A 635-nucleotide genomic window follows, 5' to 3' on the forward strand; every position below is an offset into this window, starting at 1 on the left:
TTGTACTTGGAAATTCCCCTCAAATACAAAATAAACCAAAGCAAAAACGGTACATTTCCTTGCAACTATAAGCTAGCCCAATCATTTTTGAAATGAAAATTGCCCTCCGTACATAAGCCCCTCCGAATATAATCCCCTCAAAAAGGGCCTTTGAAAAATATAATATAAAATTTACGGTATCGGTGCTAACTTTTTTTGTGGTGGTGGGGGGGGGGGGGGAGGTAAAGCACAATGAAGCTCTTCGTTGTGCATATTTTTCAACAATACGCGAAACAATTTTTAGTTAAATTTTTGTACCCGTACTCGTCCTCATCTTTGACTCGAAAGGTCTCTATTTACTGTGAACGGTACTACAATTATGCCATAAAAACTATAGTCATTTTACATTAATTAAGTTTTGATATTGTAAATTATTTGTATCTTGGTTGCAGTTTGCCATCGCATATGTCTGGTTTTGTTGGTTTTTTAGCAGCCTCACCACGTTTTGTTTTCAAAGCTTTTATTTCAGCTACAGCATAGGTGATAAAATATTTGTGTTCATCTTTTCTGGGAAAGGACAGCGCGGAAAGATTTTTGGGGAACTGGATAGAAGGGTATGTTGAAGTCTACTTGGAAAATATCAAATCTGCCTATTC

The sequence above is a fragment of the Porites lutea genome, chromosome 1 (genome assembly GCF_958299795.1).
Source record: "Porites lutea chromosome 1, jaPorLute2.1, whole genome shotgun sequence".
NCBI lineage: Eukaryota > Metazoa > Cnidaria > Anthozoa > Scleractinia > Poritidae > Porites > Porites lutea.